The sequence below is a fragment of the Neofelis nebulosa genome, chromosome 9 (assembly GCF_028018385.1).
Source record: "Neofelis nebulosa isolate mNeoNeb1 chromosome 9, mNeoNeb1.pri, whole genome shotgun sequence".
Classification (NCBI taxonomy): domain Eukaryota; kingdom Metazoa; phylum Chordata; class Mammalia; order Carnivora; family Felidae; genus Neofelis; species Neofelis nebulosa.
The window spans coordinates 36157113-36169287 of NC_080790.1; positions in this window are offsets into that span (position 1 = coordinate 36157113).

Sequence of the window (12175 nt, forward strand, 5' to 3'; positions counted from 1 at the left end):
TACCTCCCCTCAGGGTTGCTGAGGGATTGGACAAGTCTTCCCGTCTCGTGCCCATACCTTACGAATGGCTGGTAAAGGAGAGCCTCAGGCACTAGCTACGATCCGGAGGGCCTTCCCATCTCTCCCCGCTCCGTATAACCAACCCAAGCTGCATTCTCCCGGCCCAGGACAGCTTCCTCTCCACTCCCCAAATCCTGCTTCTCTTGCAAGCTCCTCCGTGAAGCTTCTGGCCTGCAGGAGCCTCGGCGCACAGACTGGAGACGCTCATTTGAGATGTTATTTAGCCCACCGTGGGAGCCAGATGCAGCAGTCAAAGAGTATCTTTGGTATCTTCGGGGCCGGCTCCCGCTGTCTCTGCTTCGTGCCTCTGCTCAGCAAAGATCTTGCCCCTTGCCACGTACCCTCCCTCCATGCCCACCCTCCATGAAGCCTTTTGCTGCCAAGGTGCTACTGACTGCATTTTCCTCAAGTCCATATGGTGAAGTCCTGACCCCCACTGCGATGGCATTTGGAGTGCGGACTTTGGGAGCAATGAGGTTTAGCTGAGCTCGTGAGGGTGGGGGCCCACCATGGGCTTAGTATCTTTATAAATCAGAGTTTGCTTTCTCTCTGCCATGTGGAGATGGACAGAGAAGGCAGCTGGCTACGGCAGGGGTGAGAGCCCTCTCCAAGGACTGGAACTGCCAGCACCTTGGTCTTAGACCTTCCAGTCCCCAGAACTGTTGAGAAATAAATGTGTGCTGGCTGAGCCACCCAGTCTATGCTATTTGGTGAGTGGCCCGAGCTGATTAATAGGCAGGGAGAGGACCTCCACCCTTTGTCTTTGGCTGTGAACCAGCAACAATGTTTAAGCGCTGTCTTGTGGTCTGTGCAGGAACCACTGTGTTAAAGCCCACATCTGCTCTGTCGGGGAAGTGTTGCTGGGGTGCTTATCGCCTGCCCGTCGTAAGGATAAGAATCAGAGGCACAGGAACATGACAGGACAGCTAGAAAACAGCAGAACGAGGATTTGCTCCTGGTTCTCTTGGGCTCTAGGGTCCCTGCCTTAACCACAGAGCTATGTATTCTGCTGCAAAACAGCAAAGTTGTCCCTGGGTCTCATTAATCAAATTTAAAATAGTTATTTGTATACTCGCAAATGTATACAATTTGCAAAATGTACACAACACTTAGCTATGCATATTGCCAGAGCTCTCTCCCAGGGCGTGGAAGGGCCTAGAAGCGGAGGCTTCGAAGCTTCGTGGCAAATCCTCTGCTGCTCGCGCTCTAGGCCATCAAGCCTTACAAATAGCTGAAGAGTAGGTTTATTAAATAGGATATTTTGAAATGAAAGCCTTCATAATGCAAATTAAGAGCCATATATAAAAATCGTGACTCCCGGTGAGAAATCAGCTCTTACCTTGACTAGACTTTCCTTGTTTTAAACATGGTTTTGGGGTCAGTCTGGCTTTCTCTGACCAGCCCCCTGCAGTACCTATAAATATAATATTTTCTTTTTACATATTTTAGTTATTTGGTTTCTATAAAATCTTCCTGAATATTTAAATAACTTTCATAAGCCTAAAAAATTAAATTTAGAAATGCTGTGTGTTTTAAGTTCTTTCAAATATATATGTTTTAAAGACTGCACTTATTTATTTATTTATTTAAGTTTTTTTTATCTTTTATTATTTAAAAAAAATTTTTTTTAACGTTTATTTATTTTTGAGACAGAGAGAGATAGAGCATGAACAGGGGAGGGGCAGAGAGAGAGGGAGACACAGAATCTGAAACAGGCTCCAGGCTCTGAGCGGTCAGCACAGAGCCCGACGCGGGGCTCGAACTCACGGACCGCGAGATCGTGACCTGAGCCGAAGTTGGACGCTGAACCAACTGAGCCACCCAGGCGCCCCTATTTATTTAAGTTTTAAAGTTTACTTATTTATTTTGAGAGAGACAGAGACAGTGCAAGTGGAGGAGGGGCAGAGAAAGAGGGAGAGAGAGAATCCCAAGCAGGCTCCATGCTGTCAGCACAGAGCCCTTTGTGGGCTGGATCCCATGAACCTTAAGATCAAGAGGCGAAACCAAGGGTTGATGCTTAACGGACTGAGCCACCAGGTGCCCCTCCCCGAAGAGTTTAACCTGCGACCCCACAGTGTGAGGGACATACAGACGGGTCTCAGACTGAAAAATCCAGAGAGGGAATGACAGACTGACAGCCTGCTTTCACGTGGGGGCCCAAGTGGGTCACGGCAAAGGATGCCAGAAAGGTTTGCCGTGAACCAGACGGGCTAGGCAGCAAGGGATGGGGCTGAAGTGGTTTTTAGCTCCTGCAGAAGAGGACCACGTTGGAGGGGCTGGGGTTGAGACTGGCGGCCCAGGTTTCCTTAGAAAGCAGCCAGTGTGGACAGAGCCACATCCCCCTGGGTCAGGGTCTGCAGGCCAAAGGTGCGCCTGAAGGGCAGGGAGTGGGGGTGGGGCATCTCCATAGAAGTTGCAAAAACACCTGTCTGAGAGAAAGGTGGCTTCCCACTTCTGCCGGTGCGAGATCACACCACAGGCCCTGTCCCCTAAAGTCCTTCCCACGGCCACTCTGTCCTCCTCCCTGGGTCAGAAAGTGCATTGGTAAGCAGGGGCATGAAGAAAAGGGGAGAAGCCTGCCGGGCCACCCCTCCCAAGGCTGCAGCAGGCTGGGGCGGGGAGTCTGGGGTGGGGGTGGGGTTGGAGCCAGGCTTTATCACCTAAGAATGACCGGGACAACCGGTCTGGTTGCTGGGGTTTTCAACCGGGTAAGAACTAGTCCCAAAGAGTGAATGAAAGGGACAGAGGGAAATTAAAATGTGGCTGCTTGTCAGTTGCTTTGCTCTTTGCTCAGTGAACATCGGTCTGTAGGAAGAGCTGGGCTTGGTAGGAGAAGGAGGGATAACTTGCTTCCTTCCCCCGTTTGTCCCTCCGAACGCCCACCCAGCCTTTCCTCCCCACTCCTGGGTGAATCCTTGGCTTCTCTCTTCCCAGGAGCACCGCCCCAGAGAGAGAGAACAGGAGCTTAAACATTCCTGTAGCCACACTAGGAAAAACTAAATGAGCAAGTGGAATTTATTTTAATAATGTATGCATTCTATTCAACCCAATATATACCTAACTTAACATTTGAACCTGTAATTAATATACAAATTGTTGAGCTATCTTACACTCCTTCCCCCCATTCTAAGCCTTTGAAATGCAGTGTGTCCTTTTCTCTTATTGCACACCCACCTCTATTCCAACCAGCCTCATTTCAACTCCTCCATAGCAGCATGTGGCTCTGAGAGAGCAAGGAAGGGCTTAGTTTTCAGGTATTAAAAAAAATCCAGGCCAGTCCGGAAGCAAAGCTGCAATCCTTTATCCAATTCAAAACGTCTGCCTCCCCCAGCCCAGGCAGGACCTGGAGGTGGAAGCCTGCAGGGTCCGCTGGGTTGGGGGACGAATGTTCTCTCTTCCTCACTTTAGCTGTTCTACCAGATAGCTGTTCTCTCTGCACCTCCCCCCCCTCCCCCCCAATCCCCACCCCCTGCCGTCCGTCCAAGACTGCATGGGAAGCAGAGGACAAAGACAGAATCTCAGGCCACCAGAGTCCTCTCCATCAGGGTACCACCCCGGGGCAGCCGTTCTCTCATGTTGTGCGTCTGTGCTGGGAAACTCCACCTGTCTCTCCGTCACATTTACAATACAGTCAGGAAGGGCAAGCCAGCACCAAAATATTAACATTGGCTGCCCCTGGGTAGGAGCATTCCAGGTGATGTTTAATTTCACTTTTTGTGTCTCGGAATTTTCTAAAATATTCTTACAATGCCTACAATTTATTGTTTCTAAATGAGAACTTTTTTTTTTTTTTTTTGAGAAAACCAGTGACTCCTGGGAGTCAAGTAAGGTAAGAATATGACTATTCTGAATAATTTGTTTAGTGTTTATTTATTTTTGAGAGAGAGAGAGAGAGAGAGAGAGAGAGCAAACACATGTGCGTGAGTCGGGCAGGGGCAGAGAGAGACAGAAAGAGAGAATCTCAAGGAGGCTCTGCACAGAGCCTGACTCGGGGCTCGAGCTCACAACCCTGGGATCATCACCTTAGCTGAAATCAAGAGTCTGACACTTAACCGAAGGAGTGCCTCAGGCACCCCAAGAAGATGAATATTCTAGAGAGCAGATACATCCAGAGTGAAGTAAACAGCAGGTATGTGGGGGGGGGGGGTGGGTGTCTTTGCACACCCACGTGTGTAAACGAGATGCTGTATATTTGGAGACTACAACTTCTCAAACAGCAACTCTCCTGCCTTTCTCTGTTCTGCTCTGCGTCGTCTCTCAGGCTTTGGTGGTGGTGGCCATGGCGGGGAAGCCATTGTTCTCCCCCTCTGTCAGGGAAGTCATTCTGGCTTCCACAAGCAGCTGTGGGCACCAGGGGCTTCTGGTACTTCCCCTGCAGCAGGGTCAGCAGTGATGCCCTCCTGGGCTGCGGGGTCACCACCCCCCCCCCTCCTCTGGCCCGCAGGGCTGTGCCCACCTCCTGCAGCTACTAATCTCTGGGTTACCTCTCCTCCCCACCATTGGTCACAAGTCGCTGAATTCAGTCCTCTCTCTGTGAAATACCTAACGTGGCCTCTGTTTTCCAGTTGGACTCTGGCCAATTCAGTCAGTCAAGCACGTTGCCAACGCCGGCATGCACAGCTACATGGCCACAGCAGCCCTCTTGTCACTCTCCGCTCTGTGGCTCCCGGCTGGCTCTGCCATGGGCCCAGTTCTCTGCCTCCCACAGGGAGCAGGCATGCCAACGGCTTGGCCCTAGGCTAGCTTGTCCCTGAGCCCTACAGTAGCAAGCGACTCCCAGGCCAGGACTCCCCCAGCACCTAACATCCTGTGCCTTGCCTGGTCCCGAGACCACCCCTCACCCTTGCGGGGACAGGGCACACCCCGGGGGGCCCTGTCTGTTCTGTGCAGCCTATCATCTGTGGCCTCAGGGCACAGCATCTCCATGGCTATGAAGGACGCCTTTGGGACATATAAACCTGTATCTTCCACATAAGGAGCCAAAAGTGAAATGCAAGTGAAGAGGTGGCCTGCCCAGGGTCACACAGTGACTTAAAGGAACGGCCATGGCCAGATCTCAGGTCTCCCGTCTCCTGATGCAAAGCCCTCCAAAAGGAAACAAAAAACTTTTAAATTTTAGATCATCGTAGATTCCCACGCGGTTGTAAGAAATGGTACAGAGAGATCGTGTGTGCCCTTTGCCCAGTTTTCCTCAATCAGGCTCACTGCTGTCAGCACGGAGCCTGCTTTGGATCTTCTGTGCCTCTTTCTCTCTGCCCCTCCCCTGCTTGAGCTCTCTCAAAAATAAAGAAAATTAAAAAAAAAAAAAAAGAGTCAGCAGCTTAACCGACTGAGCCACCCAGGTGCCCCTTTTAACTGTGTCCTCGGAAGCATGAACTTTAAAATTTTCATCGAGTCTAATTGATTTTTAATATTATTATTTTTTTGCTTATGCTCTCGGTGCCCCATTGAAGAAACCATTGCCTAGTCCAAGGTCATGAACATTAACTCCTATGTATTCTCATAAGACTTCGGTAGTTTTCGCTCTCGTATTTAGGCTTTTGATCCCTTTGGAGTCAATTTCTGTATCTGGTACGAAGTAGGGCTCCACCTTCGTTCTTCTGCATGTGGGTATTTAGTTGTCCCAGCATCTTGTTGAAAAGCTGATTTTGCCCCACTGAATTGTCTTGGCACTCTTTTCATAAATCAGCTGGCCATAAATGTGAGGTTTCAATTTTGCATTTTCAATTCTATTCCTTTTTTTTTTTTTTTTTTAATTTTTTTTTTTAACGTTTATTTATTTTGGGGACAGAGAGAGACAGAGCATGAACGGGGGAGGGGCAGAGAGAGAGGGAGACACAGAATCAGAAGCAGGCTCCAGGCTCTGAGCCATCGGCCCAGAGCCCGACGCGGGGCTCGAACTCACGAACCGCGAGATCGTGACCTGAGCCGAAGTCGGACGCTCAACGACTGAGCCACCCAGGCGCCCCGATTCAATTCTATTCCTGTCATCTGTATGTCTAACCTTTGCCAGCACCCTCCTTTATTGCTTACTATTGTTTGTTGTAAGTTTTGATATTGGGAAATGCGAGTCCTCCAGCTCCGTTTTTCTTTTTCAAAATTGTGTTGTGTTGTGGGTCCTTGATGGTTCTATATGAACTGGGGGTCAGCTTGCCAATCTCTGCCGAAACTGCCATTGGGTTTTTATTAGGGATTGCGTGGAATCTGTCAGTTAATTGGGGGGAATATTGTCATCTTAAGAATATTAAATCTTCTGAGGCACCCGGGTGGCTCAGTGGGTTCAGCATCTGACTCTTGATTTTGGCTCAGGTCACGATCCCAGGGTTGTGGGATTGAGCCCCACGTTGGCCTCAGCACTGGGCATGGATCTTGCTTAAAATTCTCTCTCTGTCTCTCTCTGCCCCCCCCCCAATCTCTTTCTGACCCTCCCCTGCTCTCTCTCTCTCCCTCTCTCAGAAAAAAAAAAAAAAAGAATATTAAATCTTCTGACCCATTAAGCATGGGATGTCTTTCATCTATTAGGTTTTAAAATTTTTCTTTCACTAATGTTTTGTAGTTTTCAGTGTGCAAAATTTGTTTAGATTATTAATTTTGAGAGAGTGAGAGAGCGAGCGAGACAGAGGACAAGTGGGGAGGGGCAGAGAGAGAATCTCAAGCGGCTCTGTATCATCAATGCAGAACCTGATGTGGGGCTCGAACCTACAAACCGTGAGATCACAACCTGAGCTGAAGTTGGACATTTAACAGACTGAGTCACCAAGGCACCCCTCAGTGTACAAATCTTGTATTTTTTAAATTGAGTTTATTCTTAAGTGTTTTTTTTTTTTTGATAATACTGTACATGGAATTATTTTCTTAATTTTACTTTTGGATTATTAGCATTTGGCTTCTATTGAAAACTTAGTTAAGGAAACTTAGTTAATACCTTCCAGTATTTTAAACTGTCTTTCTAAGTTTAATATACATGTTCTCATTTTAAAATATTTCAGGGGCGCCTGGGTGGCTCAGTCGGTGAAGTGGCCGACTTCAGCTCAGGCCTTGATCTCATGGCTTGTGGATTCGAGCCCTGCGTCAGGCTCTGTGCTGACAGCTCGGAGCCTGGAGCATACTTCGGATTCTGTGTCTCCCTCTCTCTCTGCCCCTCCCCCCGTTCACACACTCTCTCTCTCTCTCTCAAAAAATAAAAATAAACACTAAAAAAAATAAATAAAAAATAAAATAAAATACTTCAATGGTCTCATAAAGTCATTTTGAGCCTTTTAATTTCAAATATTGAATTTGACATAGAGTGAATTTTACATTCTCTTGAATGTTCCAATGCTATTTAGAAACTTAGATTTCTGCCTAAAACCTCTGGTCTAAAGCAGTTAATGCAATTATACATAAGCGTCTGAGAATCCCAAATCTCGAATACATCACATGCACAAAATTCCACTTATGAGATTCCTTCTGGACACTTAGACCCTAATAACTAAATATTTCTGACCTCGTGTGCAGCCCTTCCGAGATGGACACTTGGGTGCCTACTGGGAAGGTCAGCCACCTGCAGACCTTGGGGACAATTCCATTCACTCAACTGAGGAATGTTCTAAAAGTCTTGGTGAGGAATTGGTGGTAGCCAGTTCAAGCAAACAAACTTCCGCAGAAAAGTATGGACATAAATGCCAGCACAAATTCTTTTGAAAAGGCTCTATGTTGATGTTTTATACGAATTCCACATGTAATGTCTCCCCTAATACTTTTAAATTATTTTAATTATAATTAAATGTCTATATAAAGACAATGTCATGAGGCTTTGTTTTGTTTTGTTTTGTTTTTGCTAAGCCCCATGTAGTTTTCCCAGTTTATCCCAATGTGCAATAAATTGTATTGTTTTCTGTGTGGCCCACGATGGCAAAAACTTGGGGAATACGACGTAACCAGGGTCTGCTATGTGCCAGGCTGCTGACCCGCACTACCTTACTTCATTCTCACGACAGAGGGACCGGAAGCAGAGTCAACTGCCCAGGTTGAAGCCTCTGGCCGCTAGCCAACTGGTTCTCAACAAACATTTGCCAAGGAAGGAATGGCCTGTGTTAACCATTTGCACGTTAGCGTGGATTTATTTCTAGAGCATTATTTCACTTCTACTTGTGAAATAAACGCCAAATGTTTCATTTCAACTGCACCAGTCAGAGATCCTGGGAGTCTGGCTGGTTTCAGCCACACAAGTATTTTGACCTGGAGCTGTAGAATATTCTGGCCTGAGCAGTGAAAGCACAGAAGGTCTGTCAGGAATTGTGACTGCCCTTTAGGCCTGAGGGGAGCCAGCCACTTCCTGTGGGAAGCCTACCCCTTTGCAGACAGGGGTCCCCCCAGAGCCAGGGGCATTCATACCTCTGCTGGATTGCATGGGAGGTATTACTAGTCTGTTCTCACCCTAGCCAAGCTGGCTGCTGTTGGCTCCTGAAGCTTCCACTTCCTTACAGCGTTCCCTATCCCAATTGCCCTCCCCACCTGGCTGCATCATATCCTTTAGAAGTCCAGCTAGGTGACCCTAGGCCAGGGAAGGGCATGTGGTTGTCCACTGATCGTCCTGGTAACTTCCTAGGGGTCCCATTTTCTAGGAGACCCCTTGTAAATTCCTCCCCTCTGCTTCCAGTTGGGGTCAGTGCCCTGTCACCAAAGGATATGAGCCCTCTGGCCCCTGCCACACCCCATTCCTGAGTTCTTGAGAGCGAGGGGGGCTCAGGCCAGGGCCGGTCATGCAGCAGAGGTACAGCAAACTTGCACGTAACGGAACTAAACCTGAATTTTCGCTGAAAGCAGACATCACGGCTGCTCCCAGAAGGCTTGTACCGCCCAGCTTCTCCACCTCTGTGTCTCCTGAATCCATACCAGAGGAGCCTGGCTTGGCGGGACCTCTGGGCTTGACTTGGGCTTCATGACCTGCCCTCTCTATGCAAAAGTGGCCTGGCGGTCTCCCTCCTTGATTTTCCCTTCCACCCTCCCTGTCGAAATAGTGGCTCCAGAGGGCCTCTGAGGGCATCTCTGCACGCCCCTCAAGATACGAAGTAGACTGAGGTAGACAGAAGGCACATGCCTGAGACTGTGGGAATCAGTGCACACTGGGGTGGACACTTTTTGGATTCGGCTACAGAATGTCAGCAACGGGTATGGCCAAATAGCAAGGTGCGGGCTCTGAACCACTTACATAAACGTGTCTGTTCAGGAACACGGCAGGGGGAGGCTGGGGTGCTCATCAGGCTGGGGGTGCCACTGGTAGCTTCTGGAAACCCAGGCGTATACCGAATACACAGAAGCTAATTAAAGGAATATGATAATTTTTAACCATATTATGACTTTGCGATTCTCCTCCTATAAGCCTGTGATCTGACATCCTCCCTGCTCCTGGGAGTTGCCATGGTAGCTCAGCTCCTGCCCAGCATGTGTCCCTCTGTAGTGCAGGTTCGCCACCCAGGGGCCCAGGAGGGCTCTGGGCATTCGGTGAACATAGCAGAGCAAAAAAGGGGCAAGGGGGGTGGTGATGGCCAAGGAAGGGCATCGGACAGGAGCCCCTCATCCCCCCTTCCAGGCAGAACAGACCTTTTCTCATGGCTTGGGCCCAGCCATCATCCCACCACAGTGACAGTGGAGGGACAGACGGGACCTCTGTGCAATGCCCAGCCCCTTCCCTTGGGCTCTGATTCAAATTAAAAACTGCAAAGGCACAGTCTGTCCTGGGCCTCGGTTTCCCCATGTGTGAGGCAGTGGGCAGAGTTCTGAAGTCAGGGGACACCTCTGTGTCACTCCCTGTGCAGGAGAAGCCTTCCCTGGCGAGATCTCCAAAGATCCCACACCTGCCACTTCTGGTTCTGACCACCTGCTCTCCCCAGGAAGGCCCTCTCCTCATTCGAGTGGAGCCCCCACGCCACCCAGTGGGACACTTGGGTAACTGCACCGAACTCTTTTTTTTTTTTTTTTAATTTTTTTTTTTTTTAACGTTTATTTGTTTTTGAGACAGAGAGAGACAGAGCATGAACAGGGGAGGGTCAGAGAGAGGGAGATACAGAATCTGAAACAAGCTCCAGGCTCTGAGCAGTCAGCACAGAACCCGACGTGGGGCTCGAACTCACGGACCGCGAGATCATGACCTGAGCCGAAATCAGCCGCTTAACCGACTGAGCCACCCAGGCGTCCCTGCACTGAACTCTTTCAACTTGTTTCCCACCTCAGTGGGGCCGGGCTCTTGAATGATAATGCATTAAAAGGAGTCTTAACTCTAAAAGGAGAAATAGTTCTATCATTTTGGTGATGATGAAGTTGTTTTCTATCATTGCAGAAGGAACTGACATGATCTCAGGGGTGCCTCATGGGTTCCTGCCAGATTCCATTATACAAGCCAGGAATGATTATACTTCATAGGCTCCCAAACCTGCTGACCCTGCTTTCACCTGTGCCCCACAGCTGCACCTGTCCCCTATGTGCACCTTGACATACCTTGACTTAAATGCACCTTGACGTTACTACACCTTGGTATGATCACACCTTGACCTAACAGGACCTGTACCTAACTTCACCTTGACATGACCTCACCTTGATAGATTTCTATCTTGATGTATTGCACCTAGATATTATAGTGTGGGGAAACCCGTGCGTCCCTATTTATGGACAGAACATGTTTCGAAACTGTGGCATGTCTTGCCCGAGTTCACAGAAAGATGTGGAAGCAGCATCCTCTGGACTCTCCTCCCTGACCTCCACGATCTCCCAATTCAGGGTCCCGGGCAGGTAGCCTGCCTGGTGGAATTGGTCTTGAGACAATTGTCCCCTGCATTTCCTTCCTCCTAGAGGTCAGAGTGGGTGCCCACGTAAGGCAACAAAGGCACGAGGAAGGAGGCGGCCTGGCTGCGGGCATTCTCCACGCAGAGAATAAAGAGGACCCCTGCCCAGTCATACTCAAGGCCACAGCTGCCATCCCGGCCCCCAAATCTGGCTAGGGGCCTCTCAAGTTTGGCTCAGGCATTTTGGAGGCAAGATTTTAGTAGCTGCTTCAGAAGAGCTCCCTGTTACAGGGGCCTTAATACCTTTCATTAGCCTGACTCTAGCTCAGAACCAGGAACGGATGGAAAACAAGGCAGCTGCCCCAGGTAGCTCGGGTCATATGTGTGCCGCCTGCGGCAGGGCCCCACAAAGCCACCAGAGCTGGCCTAGGGTTCTAGGATGGCAGGAGTGAAACTGCCACATGGTAGTCTGGGAGTCAGGGCCGAGCAGAGAACAGCCTTCTGCTCAGGATATGGGACTGTGGGTTGGAGGTGAAGACAGGGACGGCTCGGGAGCCAGCTCGGCCTTCAGTCCCTGCGGACCAGCTGTGGCCTTTGCAAGTCCCCATCCTTGTCAACAGTGTGGGGCAGAGCGCTCAGCGCTGAGGCTGGTGAGGCCCGGCCAGGGAGGTCCTGATGATAAAATACCCAAGGGCCAAACCCTTGCCCGTGAAATCTCATGGTCTAGTCAGGGAGACCCCGTAGCACACGGGGTGACTCAGTGGCCAGCGGTACATGCCCCTGGTGCAGAGGGGTTGAGGTTAACTCCAGGGGATGAGAAAGATGTCCTGTAAGATTAACAAGGGTTTTTCATGTAGACAAGAGGGACAGGAGCTTCGTGTTCCCAGGAGGAGGGAACAGAATGTCCAGCACATGCATGGAGGCAGGACTGAGCTGGTCACAGTAGCTCTTCTGACACAGGAGCGCTGGGCTGGGGTAGGGCAGGGGAGCAGCTGGACATGGGGTAAGACACCTGCATTTAGGGCCTAGGCAGCCACTTCCCAAGGGTCTTGGACTTTATTTTTGACAGTAGTAAAGGATTTGGGGGCAGGGAGGGACAGAATTTGATCCATGGCTGGAGGACTGGCCGAATGTTCCTGGAGGCAGTGCCTGGCTCTGGGGACCCAGGTCCCGCGATACCCAGTGAAGAGGGACCGGTGGGTCGCTGAGCTGGGGGAGACCCTTCACAGACAGGAGAGCCGCCCCCTAAGGCTGGAAGGTGGTGGCAAGCTGGGCCCTGCGGCTGCTGCTGGTGAACTTGGGGGAGCGGGGCTCAGGGCCATGTCCAGTGTCTGTCATGGATGGGGTGCTTG